This window comes from Gopherus flavomarginatus, assembly GCF_025201925.1.
Source record: "Gopherus flavomarginatus isolate rGopFla2 chromosome 13 unlocalized genomic scaffold, rGopFla2.mat.asm SUPER_13_unloc_2, whole genome shotgun sequence".
NCBI classification, from domain to species: Eukaryota; Metazoa; Chordata; order Testudines; family Testudinidae; genus Gopherus; species Gopherus flavomarginatus.
The window spans coordinates 2660388-2684978 of record NW_026114610.1 but is presented as its reverse complement, the minus strand read 5'-3'; the positions used below and the strand labels follow the sequence as shown (position 1 = coordinate 2684978).

General features: G+C 51.5%; 3 non-coding genes across 3 annotated transcripts; 1 reads left to right on the top strand and 2 right to left on the bottom strand.

The window, feature by feature from the left end:
- Positions 1–11892: 11892 nt before the first annotated feature.
- On the bottom strand, positions 11893–11965 carry TRNAF-GAA (transfer RNA phenylalanine (anticodon GAA)). The gene has a single exon. It is a non-coding gene; the product is annotated as a tRNA-Phe (tRNA).
- Positions 11966–14741: 2776 nt separating this feature from the next.
- TRNAQ-CUG (transfer RNA glutamine (anticodon CUG)) lies at positions 14742–14813 on the top strand. The gene has a single exon. It is a non-coding gene; the product is annotated as a tRNA-Gln (tRNA).
- Positions 14814–20702: 5889 nt separating this feature from the next.
- LOC127041373 (U2 spliceosomal RNA) lies at positions 20703–20896 on the bottom strand. Its single transcript, XR_007771657.1, has one exon. It is a non-coding gene; the product is annotated as a U2 spliceosomal RNA (small nuclear RNA).
- Positions 20897–24591: the final 3695 nt, after the last annotated feature.

The window sequence follows — 24591 nt, the reverse complement described above, 5'->3', positions numbered from 1 at the left end:
CAGCACAGCCCAGGTGGGGAAAGTGACCAGGATGCATGGAGCACATAGTGTTGCTCCTCTCTCCCCCCAACCCCCTATGGGGCCATGGAGGAGCACTGGGGCAGGGAAGAGCAGTGAGCACCTTTGCACTGGCACACAGTGCCCTTTGACCCCCTGGAGCCCTGGGCGGCTGCTGGGGGACCCCACCCCTAAGGCCAGCCAGGCTCCCCAGCACAAATAGCAGAGAACACAGAAAGACTGGCCACACACTGAGCAGCGGTAGCCTGGGCAGCACATAATGGAGACTCGGGGGGGCTCAGCCTCCCCAAACCTTGTGTCACGAAGGGGCAGTGGAGCCCATGACTAGGGACCCAGGAGAAATTAGGTCCCCCTGGAAAAGTCTCCCCCATGTCAGCCCCAGGGCTGGAGGAGCTCTCACTCCGTGCTACGGCCCAGGGGCTGCAGAAGGGGCACAGAGCTTCTCTGGTCTTGGGGACACAGCGGGGCAGGGGTAAAGGAGTGACAGGGTGGGGCTAGTGGGGGAAGTGGTGGAACAGAGGTGACATAGTGGATGGGGCCGTGGGTGGAAGGTGTGGCAGGGGGCAGAGCCACAGACAGAAGTGAGGGGGCCTATTTCCAGTGCACGTTAAGCAGGGGCTAGTGATGCCAAAGCCCCTGCACTTGTTCTCCCTTTCCCTGGGCTTTGGCATCACTAGCCCCTGCTTAACGTGTAGGGTTCAGTGGTCCCCAAAATGTGGGGCATGACTCCTAGGGGAACAAAGAGGAAGATTCATAGGGGCACCTCAGGGGCTGAGCCAGCCCCCATGGGGGGAGCACCAGTCAACCCGACTCTGTCCCAGCTCTTTTCCAACCCCACCCTCAGCCTGGGCCCCTGACTGCCAGCTCAGCCTTGACCCCCTTACCCCTGTCTGCACCCCTTTCTTCAGCAAGCAACACCCCACTCCCAGCCCCAGTTTTCAACTGTGGCTCCGAGGGCCCACAGCCATGGATAAGAGGGCACAGTGTGAAATGTTTGGGGACCACTGCTTTAGGGTGACGTTCTGAATCACTTCTATGCAGTCCAATAAAAGCTATTCCTCACCCATCAGGACCGACTAAGTATGTTCTGCTGCCCTTCACTCATGCAGGAAGGATAATAACATTTCATACCACTCAGTGCTAAAGTGATTTGTAACCCGCCACCAGCTAAAACTGGTCATTTTGTGGAAGCGGCCCCATGATGCTGCATACCTAGGCAGAGTAGGTGTGTCTATGCAAAAACGGTCTGTTCCTGAAGCCTTTCCCACAGCTGGTCACTAGGTGTGAGGGGGGAGCTCATTCAGCCCCTGCTTCCGCTTAGTATTTAAAAATACCTTAGTGTCCCTATCTCTGCTGGCCTTAGATTTCTCATCCTGTCCATTTTCTAACATCTCAGATGAGGTGGCCGAGTGGTTAAGGTGATAGACTGCTAATCCATTGTGCTGTGCATGCATGGGTTTGAATCCCATTTTCATTGGATGCATTTAGTCTTCACTCCTCCTTTCTAGACAACCATCTCCTCCTTTGGCACAATGGCAGATCAAACAATGTTGTGGCCTGCCATACAAAAGCCTGCTCAGAAACCTCTTTGCTTTAAATAAAATGTCTAAATCTCAGATTTCTAAAAAAAAATTTCTCTAGTCCTGTATGTCTTAGTTTTTATCTCAAAAGGTAACAGTCTCAAAATCTCTCCCAAACACCCTGAGACCTCCCCAAATTATTAAAATACCCCAGTTCTCAGCAAGGCCATGACAGTGACCCAAAGCTAGAGTGTCTAGGCTAAGCTGTTCTGAAGGAGGCAACTCAAACATTTTCTCCCTGCTTCCCTTGGCAAGGTCTGACTGGGAAAACAAAATTCCCCAAACTGAAAATTTTCAGCTGAAAAACCAGTACTAGCTATTTGGGGACTTTGGTTTGAATGTATTATTATTATTATCTTCTGATTTATGAATCAGTTTTGTCATACAGGTGTGTTTCCAGCTGTTGATTTGTGGGGGAGAGATGCCAAGTCATGATGTCTCTTCCCCTCTTTCATAGTTTCTTCCAACTTTCTAGAAAGCTCTTTTGCTATGATGTGAGTCAAGCAGTGTCCATTGTTGCTGTGTTATCTCGGTGAAGTCTGCATTGTTCACGGTTCCTGGGATAGTCCTTGGGACTGTAGCCACCTTTAATGGGCCAGCAGTGAGTCTGGCTCCTCAATTTTTGCACCTGAAAGGCTGGTGGGGGGCATTTCCCAACCTCATAACATATTTCTATAATGCACACAGAGCAAACTTCATAACTTCCCAAACCAATGTGAGCACACAGAATGCAAGAAGACATTAAGGTTCAACAGATGAACAGTTCAAGATTTTTAAAATGATACCTCACCAGGCAGACTTTGTTCAAAACATATCATCACTATATGAGAGTGGTGAATATGGGGCTTGCAGGGTGCTGCTTTAAGCACAGCGTGCCACACCTGGGCTTCCATTGCAATGGGAACGTACCCTTAGAATCCATCTCTCCCGGGATAAAGATGGCAGCATGGCTGGCCTGGGTCATCTGACTTGGGCTCATTATGCTAAAGCTGAGAGGCTAAAAACTGTGGTGCAGATATTTGTGTTCACACTGAAGCCTGGGTTCAGAAACCCTCACCCATCGTGGGGTCTCAGAGGTTGGGCTCAAGTCCATATGTCTGCACTGTCATTTTATAGTCTTGCAGTCCAAGTCCCATAACCCTGAGTCAGCTGACCCGGGCTTTGAGACAGGTGACCTGGGTGTTTTAATGATAGTGTAGACATAACATTAGGGCAGGTCTAGGAGCCCAGAAGGTTGGGAGGGAGTTTAGCAAGTGGAAATGGTAAAACCGCAGGGAAGTATTACCCTGGACTCATGGCAGTTCTCCATTGGTCTGTCTGCTTTTCAGGCAGGGATAATAACTGACAGTGGTGCCCTGTTGAGTGGTTTTTGGGGCACCTGCTCTTGGCTGTTGTCAGAAGGACCTTTGGTCTAGCCCAGTGTGGGTTTTCTTATGGTTTAAATTACACACACAGGCTGCCAGATCTGTGGCCAGCTCATTTAGTTTATGCAGAGGGTTGAGTCCTGCTTTGTGCCCAGTGTCTGAGAATGAAAATCCTAAACCACCCTGTGAAATAACGAATGCAGCAGGATGTGCTATTGTCCCTGCCCCAAAGCAGGCAGACCAATGGAGAAATGCCATTGAGGCCAGGGTAATACTTCATTGCGGTTTTACCTTTTTTGCTTGCTAAACTCCCCCCAACTTTGAGGGGGCCCAGAGCCCAGTATTGAGCCTGAGCTGAGACATCTACACTGCAAATTTACCACCCCACGGCCAAAGCCTCGGGAGCCTGAGCTGGCATGGGGCAGCCCTGGGTGTTTCATTGCAGCGTGGACATAGCGTAGTATTATGTCTGCACTGTCATAAACACACCCAGGTCACTATTCTCAAACCCTGGGTCAGTTGATTGAGGCTTGTGGGGCTCATGCTGCAGGGTTATAAAATTACAGTGTAAACACTTGGGCTTCAGCCCAGCCTCCGAGACCCCACAAGGGGTGAGGGTCTCCTAACCTGGGCTCCTGTCTGAGCCTAAATGTCTACACTGCAGTTTGTAGCCTCACAACCTGAGCCCCAGGAGTCCAACTCAGATGATCCAGGCCAGCCGTGCCACAGGGCTTTTATTACGTTATAGATGCCCTCTCAGGGTATGTCTACATTGCAACATAAGCCCAGGGTTAGCAGAAGTCATGTCAGCAGCCCCAACACATAAACATAAACCAAGAGGAAAAGACCCGCCCCCCAAATAAGCTGGGCAGTGTCCTTCTCCCTACGGTTCATAAGTCCAGCAACCAAAAGTCCTTTAACATGAGCCATCCCCTCTCTGCACCCCACTCACAGATGTTGTCCTTAGTCAGTGCAAGCCCAGAGATGCCTCTGTAGAGTTCACCTGCCACCCTGAGTGGAAAAGGGGGAAAATAAGAAGGCACCGTACTCACTATGTTGTCTAGGGACGCACTCATCCCTTCACTGCCAGCCTGTCCTAAAACTGATCTAATCCCTAAATTTTAGTATTAGGACCCAGGCACTGGCCCATTTGGCTTTCGAACCCCTGTCCCCTGCTGAGCAAGTGCTATTGAACTGAGCGTGAGTCCCTCAGTCGGGGTCTGCCGAGCACAGTTGTGCTGCCCTCAATTTACACAACAAGGATAACAACGCTTTATTTCTCCTGCCCCAATAACAAGGAGACTGGGAATCCAACACCAGCCAAAGTGATTTCGGCAAGCAATTCAACATATTTTCAATATATTGTAAAATCCACATGCAGACTCATACACGAAACCTTGCAAGAAAATCATCCTGAGGGGGTCTGAAGCACCTGCTGCTGGAGGGAAGGAGGGAGTTGTGGGTTGGGACTGAGGGGCACTGGGAATAGGAGGGGGCTGTGGGTTGGGAGTGAGGGGGCAGTGGGTAGGGACAGAGGAGAAGGGTGAAGAGGAGTAGGCTCTGGTTGGGAGTGAGAAGCAGTGTGCATAGGAGGGTCTGAAGTTTGGGATTGAGGGGCACTGGGAAAAGAGGGGACATGGGTTTAGGCTGAAGAGCATCGTCATTTGGGGATCCAGCAGGAAAGGGGAAAGCAGCAGGTGATTCTAATTCCTAGGGATATTCTATGTATTTGTATGTGTGTGTGTGTGCAGGGAAGGAACATGCTATATGCCCAGAGGCCTTTATTCCTCCAGGCTGCAAGGACAGAGGGGCTGTCAGGAAGTTGCCCCTTCAAACCCACACACAAAAAGTCCCTTCTGAGGAAAGGGAAAATCCTGAAGAGAGAAAGTTATGTCAAAGAAGACACCAGAAAGACAGTTTAAGATCTTGGGGAGTAGTTTATCACCTGACCAGGGACTTGAACCCTGGACCATCTGATTAAAAGTCTGATGCGCTGCCAACTGAGCTTGCCAGACTCACAAAGTAAAAGAGCAACTTGGTGTGGAGGAGAACTAGTCAAGAAAACAAGAGTGGGAAACAGTAGGGAAAACCTGCTGCTCTCTCTGGCCTGGTGAACACTACAAGCTTATATCTAATTTAGCAGCATTAAATCGCATTAACCCTGCACCCGTCCACACAACAAAGCCCTTTATATCGATATAAAGGGCTCTTAATACCGATATCTGTACCGACGAGGGGAGTAGTGCTGAAATCGGTATTTGCCATGTCGGATTAGGGTTAGTGTGGCCGCAATTCTGCGGCTTTGGCCCCCTTTGAGCTCTGCTTGCAGAGGCAATAAAGTCAGTGTTGTTTCAAATTCCTGCATTCTTTATTACTTCATCACAGAAACAGGGGGACAGTGCCACAGTAGCCCAGGAAGGGTGGGGGACGAGGGAAGCAATGGGTGGGGTTAATGCAGGGGAACCCCCTGGAATGGCATGCAGCTCATCATTTCTGTGGGACGTCTGGGGCTCTGACCCAGAGTGGCCGTTTGCCTCTCTTGTTCTTTAGTAGGCTTGCCTGATAGTCTAGACAGGACTTACTCTCCCTTTAGACAAAACTCAAAGAAGGGAATGACCTGGGGAGTCATTCCCATTTTTGTCCATGCACCCCTGGCCAGCCTCACTGAGGCTGGCCAGGAGCACCCATGACAGCAGCAGATGGTTCAGTATAACTGGTAACTATCACTGTCAACTTGCAAAGCAGCAGATGGGACGGTATGGCTGGTAACCATCTGTCATGGTATAATCCCCACTTTGAACCTTAGCGTCCCAAAGATGGGGTACCAGCATGAATTCCTCTAAGCTCAATTACCAGCTTAGAACCTGTAGCGCTGCCACCAACCAGGAATTCCAGTGCCTGGTACACTCTGGTCCCCCCAAAACCTTGCCCGGGGACACTCAAGACCCAGACCCTCTGGATCTTAACACAAGGAAAGTAAACCCTTTCCGTCACCGTTGCCTCTCCCAGATTTCCCCTCCCTGGGTTACCCTGGAAGATCACTGTGATTCAAACTCCTTGAATCACAAAACAGAGAGGACAATTCACCTTTCCCCCTCCTTCTCTTTCCCCTCCCAGACTCTTCCTGAGAGAAAGTAATCCTGGCACAGAGAGAAATCAGCCTCTCTCTCCCTCTTCCCTCCTTTCTCCCCACCAATTCCCTGATGGCTCCAGACCCAGTCCCCTGGGGTCTCAACAGAATAAAAAAACAATCAGGTTCTTAAACAAGAAAAGCTTTTAATTAAAGAAAGAAAAAACAGTAAAAATTATCTTTGTAAATTTAAGATGGAATATGTTACAGGGTCTTTCAGCTGTAGACACTGGGAATACCCTCCCAGCCTAAGTATACAAGTACAAATTAAAATCTTTTCAGCAAAATACCAGTTTGAACTCCTTGCAGTCAAATACACATTTGCAAATAAAGAAAACAACCATAAGCCTAACTCGCTTTATCTACCTAGTACTCACTATTCTGAACTTATAAGAGCCTGTATTGGAGAGATTGGAGAGAAACCTGGTTTCACGTCTGGTCACTTTCAGAACCCAGAGAGAACAAGAATCAAACACTAACAGCACACACAAAACTTCCCTCCCTCAAGATTTGAAAGTATCCTGTCCCCTGATTGGTCCTCTGGTCAGGTGACAGCCAGGCTCACTGAACTTGTTAACCCTTTCCAGGCAAAGAGATATGAAGCACTTCTGTGCTATTAACTCTTACTTATCTGTTTATGACAGCTCCCCTGGTTCCCAAGTTTGAGGGGAGCGGGGAACCGCCCCACAGCACTCGCCGGCAGCATGGCTGGGAGCCAGAGGAGTGGACCATGCAGTGAGTGCGGGGGGGGGCAGGGCTGGGGCGGAGCAGGGGCGGGGGCCATGGCAAAGCACCAGGCAGCCCCCCCTGCAGCAGCTCCCCACCCCAGCTCACCTCCGCTCTGCCTTCTCCCCTGAGCACGCTGAGACTGCTCCACTTCTCCTGCCTCCCAGACTTGCGGTGCTAATCAGCTGTTTAGTGCCGCAAGCCTGGGAGGGGAGGAGAATTAGAGCAGGGGCAGCGTGCTCAGGGGAGAAGACGGAGCAGAGGTGAGCTGAGACAGGGAGCGGTTCCCCTGCATTCCCCCACCCCCATTACTTGCTGTGGGCAGCCCTCTCCCTGCACCCCCCAGCTCCCTGCCCCAGCTCACCTCCACTCCTACACTGCCTCTTCCCCCAAGACCCCTCCTCCCGCTCACTGCTCTCAGCCCCCTCCCCACCCTCACTCACCCTTATGGTCATTACAGAGTGGCAAGGTAGAGCTCTCCCATTTTTAAAAGTTCTGGGGTGTTGTTCCCCCGTGTTCAGGCACCCCTGGGGCCCTGCACTTCACACAGCTCTCCCTGATTTCAGCTGTTAGTGAGGGTGCCTCACTGCTAGCGCAGACTCGGCAGTTTCTTGGATGAGAGACACTGTCCCAAAGCAGGACTAATGCTTACACCTGGTGATCAGTGATTTCAGATCTGTTGGTCTGCAGTAAGACTCTACAGTGAGTGTCAGTCAGCTCTGTTATTACACAGGGAAGAACAAAAGGGTCAAATGGTGCCTGGAATCCTTAAGAAGAATCCACCCCACGGAGTACAACGCTTGCTGATACCGGCTCTTAATCCCACTGAGAATGTTTTGGGGTCACTCCTTGCCTTTATCAACCTAGGGGACTAAGAGATGAGTAATTAACAGTGGTGTAGTTGGTTAGTGCACAGTACTTATAGAGCAGTACTGAGAGGAACTGTTATGAGTTCAAGCCTCACCTGGAGCACTGGTTTTTGTTAGCCAAATGGCTTCACCCCCTCATTTGGCCCTAGGGAATGTAGAATTCCAGCCCTGGGGACATTGAAGCAGGGTAGGAATCAAAAATGCCCCCTTCACTTATTAGCTCCTCTCCAGAGTGCAGGTCAGAATCTACAATCCTTTCTCCCCCACCAGCCCCTGTGCCAGGATCCCTCAAGCAGAGCCTGGAGTCCTGCCCATCCTTGACCACTGAGCCTGGAGGGAGAGGAGCAAGGAGCCATTGTTAGAGGGCTTTGGCTTTCCCTTCCCCTACCCACTTCCCTGGCTTTTGTTGCACAGACAGCAATCAGCAAAAGACCAGAAGTCCGAAGCGCAGACAAAGGGATGTTTACTGGGGTTAGTTTCCAAGCAAGCAGATTCCAAAGCCCTTCACACCAGTCAGGCTTATCTCTATACAGGGACAGAGTCTGTTCCCCTGTGTTCCCTTCCCAGCTCTGACACCACAGAGCGTTTACCCCACATCCCTACAGACAATTCTTTCCTGGGTGTCTGGCTGGTGAGTCTTGCCCACATGCTCAGGGTTTAGCTGATCACCATATCTGAGGTCAGGAAGAAATTTTCCTCCAGGGCAGACTGGCAGAGACCCTGGGGGGGTTTCACCTTTCTCTGCAGCGTGAGGCACGGGTCACTTGCTGGAGGATTCTCTGCACCCTGAAGTCTTTAAACAACGAGTTGAGGACTTCAGTAGCTCAGATATAGGTCAGGGGTTTGTTACAGGAGTGGGTGGGTGAGAGTCTGTCGCCTGCGTTGTGCAGGAGGTCAGACTAGATGATCATAATGGTCCTTTCTGACCTTAAAATCTATGAGACTATGAGCTCTGACACTGCAGAGTGTTTACCTCATGTCCCCCTTCCCAGCTCCGACACTGCAGAGCCTTGCCTGTGTCCCTGTTCCCCGTTCCCTATTCCTACCCCCCGTTAGCAAGCATGATGCCAATTTCCCTACCCACTGCCTCTTTGACCCCAGTTTATACAGTAATATTCTCAGCGAGACCTTAACCATTTTACTGAAATGTAATTAACCATTTCTAACCTATTGTAACAGAATTCTCTAACCAATTACATCCCACTCCCCTAATTAACTTACACCCAGCAAAATTAATTCTGCTGCAGACAGAAAGAATAAGAGGACCAGACAGATTGACAACAGAAAAGCTGGGGCCATAAAGATAAACCCTACAGAAATGACGGTTTCACAACCACAACCATTGAGAAGGGATTTCTTGCCAGACCGGATGCTCCCTTAAGATCTGGTTCTTTATCTGGTGGTGATGGGCACTATTGGGACAGGATCGTCTTCCTAACAGCCCAACCCCACCTTAGTTCAGTGTGACGGGTTTGGGAGGTGAGGATGTGACCCTTCACTTCCCAGCATATGGCTGCCCCTGCTGTTTAGCCAAAGGCCTTAGCCTACTGTCAAGGTTTTTTCCCCACTCTGAACTTTAGGGTACAGACTTGGAGGACCTGCATGGACTCTTCTAAGCTTAATTACTAGCTTAGATCTAGCAACACTGCCACCATCCAGAAGTTATTGTCTGGATCACTCACTGTCCCCCCAAAACATTCCCCTCCCTGGGCAGCCTTGAGAGGCTTCAGCAATTCTCTGGTGAACACAGATCCAAACCCCTTGGATCTTAAAATAAGGAGAAATTAACCATCCCCATTCCTTTCCCCCCACCAATCCCTGGTGAGTCCAGACCCAATCCCCTTGGATCTTAAAACAAAGAAAAATCAATCAGGTTCTTAAAAGAAAAAACTTGTAATTAAAGAAAGAAAGATAAAAATCCTCTCTGTAAAATCAGGATGGAAAATACTTTACAGGGTACTCAGATTTATATAGCCCAGAGGAAACCCCTCTAGCCTTAGGTTCAAAGTTACAGCAAGCAGAGGTAAAATCCTCTCAGCAAACAAGGATCATTTACAAGTTGAGAAAACAAAAATAAGACTAACACGCCTTGCCTGGCTAATTACTTACAAGTTTGAAACATGAGAGACTGATTCAGAAAGATTTGGAGAGCCTGGATGGACATCTGGTCCCTCTTAGTCCCAAGAGCGAACAACCCCCAAAACAAAGAGCACAAACAAAGACTTCCCTCCACCAAGATTTGAAAGTATCTTGTCCCCCTATTGGTCATCTGGTCAGGTGTCAGCTAGGTTTATGGAGCTTCTTAACCCTTTACAGGTAAAAGAGACATTAACCCTTAACTATCTGTTTATGACACCTACGAACAAGGGCTCAGACTCTCCTAGGGAGAGAAGGCCCAGACACAGGCAGACTGGGATTTTGGTTCTTTGGTTTATACCCTTGTCACTAGCTAAGTGATAAAAATACACCTAAATTCTTAAAGTCTAGGCCTGTACAAGCAGCCTGAATAGCTCTATTCTAACAGCCATCGGTAACTGTGGAAAAATGATCTATTCGGGGTTGTCCCTAGACATTTTGGTTCCCTACACAGCACCCCGTCCCCCAGCCCAAGCTGGCAGAGCGGTGCAGGCTGGGGCCAGGTCACCCAACTCCCCCGCCACAGCCCCCTGCCCCAGCTCACCTCCACTCCACCGCCTCCCCTGAATGCGATTTTTGGTGCCCCCAACCACTTAGCACCATAGGCGGCTGACTAGTTCACCTAGCGGTTGCACCGGCCCTAGACACTGCCTGTCAGCAGGATTTCTCCTCCTCCTCAGTGAGACTAAATCTCCGCACCTAAAGAGCCAGTCCATCTGCTGCACCACAATCCCTCATGCCTGAGACTCCCTGCCAAAGCCCTGCACTCGGCTCCAGATAATTAAGTTTCACATCTCACTGGGAACTCCACTTCTTGTGCCCAGAGAGTCTCGGCCCCCCTCAGTAGCTGACCTGAGAAACACAATGTCTCCATAAGCAGCAAAGAGTCGTGTGGCACCTTATAGACTAACAGACGTACTGGAGCTTGAGCTTTCATGGGTGAATCCCCACTTTGTCGGATGTATTAGTGTCTGCCTTTTCCAAAGAGATGCCTGGAGGGCCTTTTCTTGTGTGATCACATGGCCTAATGGATAAGGCTTCTGACCTCAGCTGAGGTCATTGAGGGTTTGATTCCCTTCATGGTTGTGCTGGTGCACTTTTACCTTCGTGCTGAAAGTCCTGCTCCCTTCAGGGCTGGAACCTCTTCTTGGCTGCTCAGACCAATGCTCTGCCTTCAGCTAGAGCCCTGGGAAGGAGTTGGGAGTTGGGTGTCACAAAGGCTGAAGCATGAGCCCCAGGTGCTTCCAGTCTAGCCTTTGCCCTTCCTGACTTGCCAAAGAAAATGGGCGGCTGCCCGGGCTAGTGTGTAGAGCAGTTTCCCCCTTCCAAATGTGCGCCAGTCCCTGTGTTTGAGGGGGTTTGCTATATAGCACCTTCGGAGCCTGGGTGTTTCTCTGCTTCTCGCCAGCTGGGGAAAAGTCTCTTGGGGAAAAATCTCCTGCCCCACTGCAAAAGTGAGCACCTTGAGTGGGACCAGTCAGAGGCCCCACCATGGAGTCTGGCCCTGCCTTCCTACCATCTTGTGATGTTGGCCACAGAGCATCAGCAGCTGCCCTGTGTGCTGGTGCCCTTCAGTGGCTGTTCAGCATGGCAGGGAGAAGGCTGGCTGGGTGTTTTTGTGCATGTTTGAAGGCCACACCTAGGCATGGTCCTGCCCTCCTCTAGCCCTGACCTCAGTTGCTCTGTGGCTTTTAAGCCTTCCCTTGGAGCTGTCAGCACCACCTGCCTCTGCTCTAGGTGCCCAGAGGAGGAGAGGTGTGCTGGGTCACTTTTACAGATGCCCTTTCCCTGGTACTGCCCTGGCTCAGCTGCCCAGAGGAGCTTCCATCCCCAATCCCTGCCTAGCAGCCCTCTGGCACCATTCCTGAGGGCTACCCTGCCTCACTTTCTTCCTACCATATTGGGAAAGACAGTTCTCATTATTAAGGGTCAGGTGGGCCAACTAGGGGTGGAAGCCCATTCAATGTTTTCCTACTGCAGAGTCCAAGATCAGTGACTTAGTTTGGGTGCAAGCACTGCTGTGCTCCCAGAAAACAAGCCACCCCTTCACAAAGAGGAACGACAGGGCCTGCCAAAGCCTGGGATTGAACCAGGGACTTTTAGATCTTCAGTCTAATACTCTCCCAACTGAGCTACTTTGGCAGCTGCATGACAGCATTTTGGCCTGTTGCTTCTCTGTCTGGGATGTTTTTGTCAGCAGTTGCACACAAAAAGGAGAGGAAAACAAACGGCTGCTTCATACCCCCACCGGAGGAACCGGGCACCTTTAGCTGTGGTGAGTAAGAAGTGTCTGTTGGCTGGCAGGGCTTGTCCCCGAGCACCTGGAACAGCAGCTGCCGCCTCCCCCTCGGCTCCAGGCTGTGGGAAATGCTCATTGCCTGGCTGCATGGGCGGATGCTGCTCCGTGCTCTGGAAAGCATCTGTATTGCTCTGTCACCCCCCCGTCTTCACTGAGCCTGTCTGGTAAGGTCCCAAGTGCCCCCTCCGGCCTGGCAGCTGAGAGTCTGTGCAGACATCAACCCCCCTGCCAGCCCCACAGGCAGCAGCAGCGCCAGCCCCACCCCCCAGCACCACAGGGGCACTCAATGCACTTCCTGTGGGGAAATGGCTCCTTGGCATCCTGCTGCTAGAGAGCCAGGAGAGAGCAGTGTCTGGCTCACCTTGGGGGAGAGAAGAGACCTGATGAGTGTGGATCTCCCTCAGCCTCCCCCGCAATGCTGGTCAGTTGTATTGTCACTGTCATAGCCAGCGTTTTCCTTCAGCGCTGGCCCTAGAGGGGCCTGGGGTCAAGGACAAATCCCCAGGCCCTGCCCCACCCGTCCCATCTCTTCCCACCCTACAACTTCCTGCACCATTCCTCAACCTCCCCAACCTCTTCCCGTCCCTGCTCATCCCCCTCCCCACCCAGTGCCTCCTGAACCCCACTGATCACTGGCAAGTGGGAGGTGCTCAAGGGGAATAGGAGGAGCTTGTCAGCAAGGCCTGTAGTGGGCAGAGGAGGAGCTGGCTGCCAGTGAGTCCTGAGTACCTATTTTTTCTCAGCTGGTTCTGCAGCCCCATAGCTCCCATGGAGTCGCTGACTTGCCTTCCTTCATACTCTAGAGAGAGGAGCAGAACCAGGGCTATGGCTGATCTATGGGGCACCAGGTGAGTGGCAGAGGCTTCAGGTGCTGAGAGTTTGCCTGACCCCCCAGGGACACAGTGTGAGTGGTGCCCCAGGGATCTCTATGAAAGGAGCAGAACAGGATTTACTTGGGGTTGGGAGAGAATTGAGAGCGTCTCAGGAGGTGGTACAGAGGTGTTGCCCGTGTGAGAGTCTGGCCAAAACACAGGCCACGCTGTGAGCAGGATTCAAACCTGCACAGGAAAACCCTATTATACTTCAACTCCCACATCTTAACCACTTGGCTATCATAGCTATGAGTGAAAAACTGCCCCAATGCTAGAGAAACTGGTAAAGAATCACAATGACCACGTGTGAAGTCATCTGAACTACAGAGTTCCCACTGCAAACCTGGCTCCCAAAGCACAGGGGGGATTTGGGGTTTGTTCTCTTTGCCTAGCCATGTGCAGTCGCACAGAGAGTGCGTTTAAAAGTCTCCCCTCCCACACAGCAGGAATGGGAAATGATTCTCAACTTGAAGCCTGATGTAGGGTGACCAGACGTCCCGATTTTATCGGGACTGTCCTGATATTTTCTTGTTTGTCCCGCATCCCGACCGATGTTTGGTCGGGACCCTGGACAAACAAATAACTTTGTCCTCTTCTCCGGCACACAGGCATAGTCTGGAGGGATACTTGCCCCCCGCAACTCCACCCTCTCATTCCCCCATTGGATCCCTCCCCAAATCCCGGCCCTGGCCCTGCCCCCAGCCCCACCCCCTCGCTGCCCCTTTGGATCCCTCCCCAAATCCTCGCCCTGGCCCTGCCTCTTCCCCAAGCACACAGCATTCTTGCTCCCTCCCAGGTTTGCACACGCGGGCCATGGCCACGGCCGGGAGCGCAGCGCGGAAGCTGCTCCAGCCCTGCAGTCTGCGGGGCAGCGCAGTGGGGCTGGGGGCAGCATGGAGCAGGCAGGGCCCAGGTGGGCAGGGGGCGGAGACACAAGTGGGGCGGACACGCTCCTGCCGGGAGCTGCCTGGTTCACCCCTTGCCCGGGAGCTGCAGGAGGGGCCCGGATCATGGCTCGGCTGCAGAGCTCGGAGCCCAGGCTGGGCCCAGGACGGAGGGGATGGGGGAGCTGGGGGTGTAGTGGCGGTTGGAGCCGAGAGTTGGTTGGAGATGGGGCTGTACCACTGCCGCTTGGCGGCGGGGGGGCCCTCCGGCTTTTATTTTTGCTCTGCCCCCCATGTCCCAATATTTCATCTTGACATCTGGTCACCCTAGCCTGATATGAAGGAGGATGTCTGGACCAAGGGGCCAAGAACTGGCCTTTGCTAGAGAAACCACTGTCAAGTTTTAGCCACTTAGGACAAGTTAGCAAATAAGAACAACCTCAGGTATCAGTAACTGCTACAGGTTGCAAATTCCTACATGCAGCAGTTTCTGGCACTACACCTGCACAGCTCTGCTCCCTGGCTCTTCTTGGGCTCCTGCTCTCTCCTTAGCTCTGCCCCACTCTCGCCCAGGCAGTTCCAGCTCACATGGAGGATGGGACCCCCTGGCCTGGTGACTCTCTTATTACACTGTCTGGCCTGTCAGTGCAGCTAACTTGGAGCTTTGGCCTCTCCCCATTGTCCCTGGGGACTGTCAGTCTCAGGGTCCTGATTTCCCATTGATCCTTCCCCCTTCTATTGGTGCTGGGAACTAGCCAACCAACCCCCTCCCACACACACTAAGTTTTAGTAAAGGGCCAAGAGCCCCCTTACACGAGCAGCCCCATGAGGGTCACCGATGTGCAGAGAAGGCAGCACAGCCTGGTTCCATGGTGTAATGGGCAGCACTCAGGACTCTGAATCCTGTAATCTGAGTTCAAATCTCAGTGGGACCTTGTGTTGGCTTGTGGTCATAGGCGGCAGGTTATATACATTTGCGGTGCTCTGGCTCCAGGAATATTCAGGGCTGGGGGCCCTGCTCCAGCAATATTTGGAGCTGAGTCTTTTCCCCTGGCCCCTGCCTGCCATGTCCCCCCCTGCTGCACTGCATTCCCTGCCTGACAAAAAGCAGCATGTGCCTGTCCCCTGCCTGCTCCTGCTGCTGGAGTAGAGGGATATTGGGCAGAACTGTTGTCTGCTTCCGCCGGGGTCCTAGTGCCAACCCACCAGAAATGGCAAGGCAGGCTGCCCTGAGCTCCCTCTGCACCCTGATCCTGTGTCCCAGTCCTGAGCCCCCTCCTGCATCATGAATCCCTCATCCTCAGCTCTGCACTCCCTCCCAGAGTCTGCACCTCTCACCCCTTCCTACAACCCCACCCCTTGCCCCAGCCTGGAGCCTGCACCCAGCACCCAAACTCTATCCCAAAGCCTGCACCCTGACCTGCACCCTAGACCTCCCCCCCAACCCCTCTCCCAGACCCTTAGGCAGGTGGGGCTGGAGTTTGGGGGGCGGAGTTGGGGGTGGGTTCTGGACACCACCAAAATTTCTACAAACTTGCCACCCATGCTTGTGGTAAAGCCCCAGAGCTCAACTTCCCTGTCTCCAGCTGTGTAAGGGTGAATCTTTCCCCTCCTGCTGGGTGACTCACACCTCCTGGAGCCAGGTCTTTGGCTGGGATGGCTACAATGGATTAGGGCTCTAGAACTTGCTACCCTAATAGTTGGGATTCTTGCTGCTGCACCTGATGTTCACAAGCTTGGCCCTTGTGCTTCTTACCACACTTTTCCTCTGGCCCACATGGCACTTGAAGAAAGGAGTGCCAGGGCTGGGATTAATAGTCAGGGCTTGGCAGGAGGGAGGAAGAGTCCCAGGCTGGAGCCCCACACACCTTCCCTCCTCCTCTGGGCACCTAGAGCAGAGGCAGCCCAGCTCTGTCTGCTGGATACTTCAGCAGAGTAGGTGAGTTCATGTAAATACAGTCTGGTCCCAAAGCCTCCCCCCAACCCTGGTCATCAGTAGCTGTCAGGGGAGAGCTCATTCACACCTCGCTTACAAATCATCATTTGAAATCCTAAGGTTGGCCAACACTGCCGAAGCCAATGCACCGACATTGTCAGCAAACACAAGAGCTGGGTGAGGAAACCCGGCTTTGTCCAGATTTTCCAAACCTATTTTACTTTCTCAGGTACAAGTATTTTTCATACGTTGTATCTGCTTTTAAAGTGTGTGTTAACGTTTCAATTTCCATTCAAATTTGCAACCAATGACAACATTGGCAGCGCTGCATGTAACTACCTGACCACTGAGGGAGGGGGTGTTGGGGAAATTCGGGGAAGGGGGTGCACAGCCCCCTGACTGGGGGGCGTATAGGGAATGCCCAGTTTCACTGAATTGAGTCTCCTACTGCAGCACCTCAGTAGGTTACATCAGAGAGGAGCTGCAGAGTCTAGGCAGTGGGATGCCTGTGCCTTTAAGAGCCCAGCCCTGGGAAGCCCATGCTGAGAGGTGCTGCCTGTGAGAAGGGAAATAAAAAAGCCCTCTGCTCCCCCCACCCATGTTTGCAAACACTGGAGTCTTTGCCCTTCAGTCCCTCTCCTAACTCTGCCTCCAGCTGCTTGACCTCCCGACCAGTCAATTTCCACTCCCTGCTCAGACCCTGGCCACCCCTTCCTCTGATTTGCCCCCCTTTGCCCCTTTTTAATCCCTGTAAAAAGTAGGGGGTGCTGAGTCCCATTCTCTGAAGGGAGGGCTGGGCGCCTGGCCCCTGCCTGCCCAGTGCTCAAAGTGCCCCATGATCTTGTGGATGTTTGCTGAGTGCTGCAGGGTCACCCGAAGGGGGAGAGAGATGTGGTTAGGAGGTGATGCAGCCAAGGGTGCCTCACCCAACACTGAGATGCAGCCACCTCTGGGGTGAGTTACACAAGTCAGCAAATGAATTTGGAACAAGAAATGCACTGAAAGGACCGAGGCAGCTGCAGGAGGTGGAGAAAACCAGAAAAAGCAGTATCCCTGGATCCCAGCCCTGCCACTCCCCTAATCTACCCCCTAACCTCCACACCCCTCCCACATGTGAGGGGAGAACCCAGGAGTCCTGGTCCCCAGCCTTGCCCACTCCCATATTTTGATATGGCTACATCCAACAGCTGCCCCCACAATTGCAGAGCAGTGCCATGGGGCACACTGGGGCCTGCCTGTTTGCACAGGATGGGCAATGCCAGTGCCCCAGGGTGAGGAGAGACGATGCTAAGGGAGAAGCAGGCAGCAGACAGCTCCCATGACAGAGAAAGAAACACTAGGGGGTGCTATGCTGCAAGGAGTGAAGGGGGTTGGCAGGGTGACTCTTCCCTCACACCAGGTGTGTCTGTCTCCCTCCCAATTCCTCCCCAGCCCTACCCCAGCCCAGGCTAATCCCGGCCCAGCTACCAGGGTTAAATTTGGCCTGGATTCCCCAGTTGCTGGGGGTGGGGCATGGGGCTGGGAAGAATGAGCCTCTACTCCCCCTTCCCCAGACACAGTTGCATGGGCACAGACCAAAGGAGCCTGCAGCACTGCTGCCTAGAGGAAACTGAGGCACCAGCCAGTGACAGACACATCATGGCTCTCCTCATCCTCATCCTCATATACAACCTGGTCGGGGGGGGGTAAACTCAGGGCAGTTGCATAGTTAACCTGTGGAACTCCTTGCAAGAGGATGTTGTGAAGGCCAAGACTATAACAGGGTTCAAAAAAGAACTAGATAAGTTTATGGTGGATAGATCCATCAAGGGCTATTAGCCAGGGTGGGCAGGGATGCTGCCTGTAGCCTCTGTTTGCCAGAAGCTGGGAATGGGCAATAGGGGATGGATCACTTGATGATTCCCTGCTCTGTTCATTCCCTATGGGGCACCTGGCACTGGCCACTGTCAGCAGACAGGAGGATACTGGGCTAGATGGACTTTGCGTCTGAACCAGTCTGGCCGTTCTTCTGTCTCCCTTGGAGCAGCAGTGACACCCAGTGGGCAGTCAGAGTAATGCACAGAAGGTGTTTTGTTGGGCGCAGCAGTGACACCAAGTGGCCAATCAGGGTAGCACACAGAGTATGTATCCCTTGGAGCAGCAGTGACACCTCCTGGTCATTCAAGGTAATGCACAGAAGGTGTTTCACTTGATACAGCAGTGACACCCACTGGTCAGGTGGCGTAATGCACAGCGTGTGTCTGCCCTCTACGAGCAGTGACACCCAGGGACCAGTCACGGTATGGCACATAGTGTGTTTCCCACCAATCTGGGTAAGGCACAGAGCATGTTTCCCATGGAGCAGCAGTGACACCCAGTGACCAGCAGGGGTGGCATCAGACTCTTCTCCTTTAGTGGGGGACTGAGATGGGCTAGACAAAAAAATTTGAGGGGCTGTGCCCCCCATCACCTGGCCCCACCCTTCACGGGGGCCATGAGTCTGCTCCTTCTCAGTTAAAGGCCAGGCTCATCTCCTCTCCCCCGGGCCAGGGTTTACAGCAATACAATCTTTATTACAATAAAATAGTAAACATAGTTTACTTCAAATATTCTAAATCTGTCCAAATTTTAGTACTGAATCCAAAGTTCTCTTAAAGATCCCATCAGTAACCAAAACCTAAATGGAAACCAAAAACAAGGCTTAATTTAAAACCTAAACATTAAGAAAAACTTGGTTTGTAAAAATAAAAACTAACAAATGCTGTAAATTAATAATTTCAACATTTTATCAAAAAAGTGTGCTACAGCAGAATGATAACATAACATCAAATAAATAAGCATGACCACTAAAACCTCCTATAAAGGAAATGAATCCTTGAATACTGGTCAAATCTGTATAAAATATGCAGAACTATGTCAAAACTGGTGTTGCAGGACAGCCATTCGATCCAGCAAATGTCAATTAAAAGCTCCAGTCCAACTAAAAAAACCAAAACAACCCAATAAACCAAAATGGTCACAGCCTGAAACAAACCTACACAGAAGCAAAATTAAACCTATACCAACGCAGGAACAAACGATGTAAATTTCTAATTCTAACTTCTTGTTTCTCCCACGAGGAAGGTGTTTTGCACCCCAGTAACCAGAGTGTCACTGCAGCTTTCCTTTCACTAAATAAGATTTTTACCAAATATAAATTGCCCTCCAATTTCTCTAAGAGAAATTGAAATTGTATCTTTGCACTAAGAGCCCAAGTGTGCAAGTCCATCCCCTCAGAGCAGCCCCACACCCTGAGGCCAGGGGAGAATCCCAGCTGGTTTGTGCATTTGTAACCCTGGGGCCTGAAGCTGATGAGAGAAAGGGAAGTGAGCGATCTTGGAGCTTTCTGATACCACGTGCTGGGAGCGCAGGAAATTGACTGAGTGACATCCTGGCTAATTTTCACCTTGTTCTGGGCCAGCAGGCTCCACTGGAGAAGTCGGGAGTGACTTGACCATGACAGCACCCTATTTACATATTAAAAGCTGGCATTTTGGGGCCAATGGGGTGAAATGTGAGTACTTTTGGGGTTGGGACCCACCTGAGAAGGGATGTGGACAAACTGGAGAGAGTCCAGCAGAGGGCAATAAAAATGATTAGGGAACTGGGGCACATGACTTACAAGGAACTACAGGCCATATCCTGTATGTTAAGCTAATGCAAAGTTAGCATACCTATGTTGTGAGCTTTTACTAAGAAAGGAAAATTGACCTTTATCTTGTTACTTAAATAGATAAGTACCTATTCCTGTCTAAGACCTTTACCTAGACCAATCGACAATGGAGAATGGCATAGGGTTTTTTTCAGTGTTGTACCCACAGATTTAACAGGTACTCCACAAGGGAACTTATGTGCATATGTACATGTCATCACCAAGCACAAACATACTAGCCTATGAAGTAAACGTACCCTAATGTTTTGTGGGTGAGGAATGAAATTTGGGCATAGGAGGAAGGATTTCCGGCCCTTGTGCCCTGTAAAAGAGGTAACCCACCTCGCTAGAGCACTGTGCTCTATCATTGTGACTTACTTCCTCCACTCTCTCACTATGTACTATCAGCAGGCTGTACTTGTTCTTAAACTTTAAGTTTCAGGGGAACTAGGCTAAGTTCGGTTTCCCTAAGTTTTTATTCTTTGTTTATTAGGTTTTGATTTTAGGTTGAACATAGTCAAATGAACCCTAAGTAACATTAGCTCAGGGGTCGGCAACCTTTCAGAAGCGGTGTGCCGAGTCTTCAGTTATTCAGTCTAATGTAAGGTTTTGCGTGCCGATAATACATGTTAACATTTTTTAGAAGGTCTCTCTCTATAAGTCTATATATTATATAACTAAAATAGTGTTGTATTGTAAAATAAACAGGATTTTCAAAATGTCTAAGAAGCTTCATTTAAAATGAAATTAAAATGTTGATCTCATGCTGCTGGCCCGCTCAGCCTGCTGCTGGTCTGGGGTTCTGTTGACCTAGGCCGGCAGCGGGCTGAGCGGGGCCTGCGGCCGGGACCCCGGCTGGCAAGGGTCCTCAGCCAGAACCCCAAACCAGCAGTGGGCTGTGCGGGGCTGGCGGCCAGGACCCAGAGGGCTGGGGGCAGAGGGCTGGGGTCAGGGCTGGGTATGTGAGGGGGTGTAGGTGTCAGGGCAGAGGGGGCGCTGGGAATGGGTGGGGGTGCAAGAGTCAGGGCTAGGGTTGTGGGTGGTGGTGGGGGGATGAAGGAGTCAAGCAGAGGGCTAGGTATGTATGAAGGTATGTATGAGACGTAACTGATGAAAGAGTTACAAATGACTCGAACCATACTCTTAGTACAAACCAAATGGTAAGACAGACACCACCACTTTTCTTCGCTGCTCTTCAACCATGATATTCTCCCCAAAGGGAGGGCCACCGTTCCTGGAGGTTCAGTGCCGCAATAACAGGGCGCTGAGTGCAGTGGATGCAGGAAGCTGCTGTTCCATTTCCCGCTTCCCAAAAATCAGTTTCATAGCTAGTCCTGAGATAGAGGAAGTAGAAGTTCTTAAAGTGGTAAGAACAGATTTAAAACTTTGATTCCAGCGAATGTTAAAATGATCTAAAATACAGGTTAATGAAAACATTTCTAGTCCTCTGCACAGAACATTTAAATTATCCCCAAATAGCAAGTTTTGGTTTAAAAAGTCATAAAAGGCACATCCTCCAGAATCTGACCCTTGGTGAAAGCTAAGTCTCAAACCCACCACTGATTCAGGGGCTGTGCCCTGCTTCTCAACAGTCTGGCCTAAGATTGCTACTCACAGTCAAGAGCTATTCCAGAGAGCTCAAGCCCCTCCTTCTCCTGGATCAGTAACCCTTTAGCAGATAGGAAAGAAAAGGTAGGAATCAATGGCCTACTTTTACTACTGAAAGTGGTAAATAGCAGGTGTGACGAACTGGGAAAGTTCTTAATGTTTTCTCTGAGTACTGTGTTGGTGCCTCAGTGTCCCCATGGCAGTTCTTAAGTATCTGGCAGAGCAAAGGGCCAGTGCACCTAAATGCCTGACACTCTGTCTCCTAGCAACTGATGGCCTGGGCCCCTCCTCTGCAAAGGTGCCAGCTGAAGGTGTTGGAGACAAAGGGATCAGGTGACCTCCTGGCCCGGGAAAGGGGCTGAGGAGAGAGGAGGGGCTGGGAGGGGTTGTTAGTCCAGAGCTGGCTGGGGTCAAGGGTGGAGGGCAGACCTGGGGGTCTGGCTCACTGCCCCCCAGAATGGACCCGGCCGAGGGGTCCGGTTCGCTGTATCTACGAGCTCTGTTTTAGACCCTGTTCCTGTCATCGAATAAACCTCTGTTTTACTGGCTGGCTGAGAGTCACGTCTGACTGCAAAGTGGGGGTGCAGAACCCGGTGGCTTCCCCAGGACCTCGCTGGGGTGGGCTCGCTGTGGGAAGCACACGGAGGGTCAGAGGATGCTGAATGCTCCAAGGAGAGACCCAGGAGGTGAAGACATGTGAGCTTCTTGCCCTGAACAAGTCTGCTCCAAAGGAGAGGAGGCTCCCCAAAGTCCTGACTGGCTTGGTGGGGAGCAGTTCCAGAGCATCGCCCGGTGACTCCGTGACAGCAGGCTTCTAAAGTAGAAAATGAAACAGAGAGATAGATTGACCAGCCTTTCAATTCATTATGCTTTAGAACTCATGTGCCTTGTCTAGCAAGAATGATTTAGGCTACGGTTAGTCCCTCAATCATGAAATGCCAAGTACCTTTCTGCTGTCCTTCATTCATATAACAACTATAACTACACTTTATTGCTCCTGCCCTAATAACGAAGAGACTAGGGATCCCACAGCAGCTGAAGTCATGATTTGGACAAGCAATCATGCAATGCAGGATGGATGTGACCATGCAAATTACATCAGCCCCAAAAGTCCTTTACAACAGATCACCAACAAATGTCAGGGTAGAGTTCAAACTGACCCTGCTTACATCCTCTCCCCAGCCAAGGATTTGTGGTTCCCACAAATCACACTCTGTATACCACCTCATTGATATTGAATGCTGAAGTCACAGCTAGCAAAAGTAGCCACCCATCTCTGCCCTGTAGCATCCAGCTTAGCCCTTGTTAACACGTAAGTCAGTGGATTGTTATCGGTTGTCTGTCCATACTTGAAACTGAGCACCATATAAGTAGTCTCGAAATTTCTCAGTGATGGCTCATTTCTTGGGGAATGTTACTGTTGTTCTCTTAGCCGGAGATGAAGTAAAATCTGGTTCTGATACTGAGTTCCTCTTACAATTTGAGCCAGTCTTGTCTGATCCATCTGCTCAGCAGTCACTGCTCCCCTCATGACAGCTCTCGGAAGCGATCTCTCCAGCCTCGGTATATAGGCGGAATCCTTCTCGCCCCTTAGCTGTTGGGAATTAAGGAACTTACAGTAGCTGTCTTCAGAGCCCTCTATGCTCCCAAACATGTGATCAAGCGCCTCTAGGCAGTCTTTCACACTGACCCCAGGGTCAATGAGCTTCAGGGTGCAAATCGCATCTAATGCTGGGCCCATAAGGCTCTCTAGTAGACGTCTGTGCTTTTCTGCATTGGGCATCTGCATCGGGTATGGCCCATTCCTGCACCATTTCAGTGGTGTGCTCTAACCAGGGTTCAAACTCCTCTTCACCAGCAAATAACCTGAACATACAACAAGAGTCTGATGTAGCATGGGACAGCACAACCTTTTCCAATGTTTGCCCCAGTGCTTTTGCCCAATCGTTGGCTGAGGCTGCGGCTCCTGAGCTAGAGGCTGTTGAGCCTGGGTCCAACAAACCTAACATATTAGCCATTATACAAACAGTCATTTCCTCAAAATATAAACACGATAGTTTCCCAATGTAGTAGATCGCTCAACAGGTGCTTGACAGGGATATTGACCCAGGGATCACGGACGAGCCCCCGAAAATGGAACCCTTCTGCCCATCAGAGTTGGCAGCAACAAGTGCCGGGGTCAGTATCTAGGGGTTCTGTTTCAATAACACAATGCAAAACTGGCTTGAGCCTCCACCCGCTGACTCCGGACAATTATACACCACCCCCTGGGTGCCCCTAAGAGGCAATACTTCCCCTCTCGCAAGCGCAGAGTCTGAGTGTAGCAAAAGCCTTTTAATAAAGGAGGGAACCAATGTCGTGTTATGTGGGGAAACACCACAAACAGGCTCCATAACAAAAATCATGAGCAAAAGATCCACCCCAATTAAGTTTGTCAGTGTCTTTTTCCCCTCAGGGTCTTAAGTCCAGCAACCCAACAGTCACCCCACCCACAGTTTCTGTCCTTGGTCAGTGCAGCCCCAGAGTTCAGAAGTTCATCTGCAGACTTTACCTCCAAGCCTGAGTGGAACTGGGGGGAGGCATGGGGAGGCATCTTACATGTTCTGCTGCTTGTGTTGATAGCTGATTGCCACACCTCTCCATGGGGTTCTGCTGCAGTCTCCACCACCGGCTGCTCTTCTCCGCCAGCCATCCAGCTAGCCGCTCCTCTCCACCAGCCTTCCTGCTAGCTGCTCCTCTCCGCCAGCCTTCCAGCTAGCTGCTCCTCTCCATCAGCCATCCAGCTAGCCACTCCCTCTCCACCAGCCATCCAGCTAGCCGCTCCTCTCTGAACTGGGCACTGCAGGGAGCTCAGAAAGGAGCCATCTCCAGATGAGACCAGTGGATCTCAACCTTTCTGAGTTTAAGACCTCAGTTCCCTGTAAGCTGCGCAGCCATGCAGCAGGCTCTCAAGGGCAGTGCAGGCTGGGAGAGGAGCCCCTCCCCTGTCCCAGCCCAGGCACACCAGAGCTGTGGGAGAGAGGAGTCCATGGCCCAGCCTGGCCCAGCCGAGGCCCTCCAGAGGAGCCCCTCCCTCAACCCAGGCCCACCGGAGCTCCTGCAGGAGGGGAGAGGTGCATTTCACCTGGCCCCTAGCTGCTCTGGTGAGAGGGGGTTGGGAGAAGTCCTTTCTCCCCACTGCAGCCCTGGGGCAGCCAGCACCCCAACCCCTCACTCCCCCACCGCAACCCTCTGCCCTAGCCTGACTCCCCTCTCGTACCTCAATCCCCTCCTCCCTGGCCTCATCCCAGAACCGCACCACCAATCAGAGCCCTCACCCCCCTCAGCCCAACCCTCTGCCCTAACCCTGAGCCCTCTCCTGCATCCCGAACCTCTCATTCCAACCCCACCCTGGAGCTGCACCCCCAGAGCCAGTGCCCTTATCCCCCTGCACCCCAACTCTCTGCCCCATGTCGCTTGATTTAGGGTATACTAATAATATTAATTAGGATAATATGGT